We start from the raw sequence: 633 nt of genomic DNA on the forward strand, positions 1-633 counted from the left end.
ACCGCCCCCCCCCCCCCCCAACAGTCAAGGACTGTGGGGAGAGAAGAGACCAAAGAGAAAAAGTCACACGAGACAAAAAAAAAAGAAGAGAACAGAGAAACAGCAAGAAAAAACCAACAAACCTCCAGAGACCAACTCACACCTGCCACAGATGCACCTAACTGCCACCCAAGCCCGGCAAACCAGCACGCTCGCGCTTTGGAAAGTCCGGAAACACACTGGCTCGCAGCTCTAGGCCATGTACCTGGATGAGCAAGCCAATCAGCGGCACAAGGTTCAGCTGTGCAGCCACGTTTTCCTTTTTTCCTGCCTCACCCTCTTCATCTGTGTCCTCCTGAATGTGGAGAAAAACCCAGCAGCCCCCCACAAACAGCTTTTGAAACGCACACACTTGCAGTAGAAATAGTCCACAACAACAGGTTTTCAATCAAGAAAGTTTCAGCCATCCACGGAGTAGGATTAGGCATTTGCACCTTAATGCTGACCGCTCTGAAGGTCAATGAGCACATTGGGTGAAGCGTGACAGAATTATCTCTGTAAACTAAAAATAAAAAAGAAAGAGAGAAAGGTAGGAATAGAAGGGAAAAAAAAGAAGCACAAGTGGACACGCTGTTGCTTTTTGAAAAGTGTAAG

The sequence above is a fragment of the Oryzias melastigma genome, linkage group LG19, assembly GCF_002922805.2.
Source record: "Oryzias melastigma strain HK-1 linkage group LG19, ASM292280v2, whole genome shotgun sequence".
Taxonomy (NCBI): domain Eukaryota; kingdom Metazoa; phylum Chordata; class Actinopteri; order Beloniformes; family Adrianichthyidae; genus Oryzias; species Oryzias melastigma.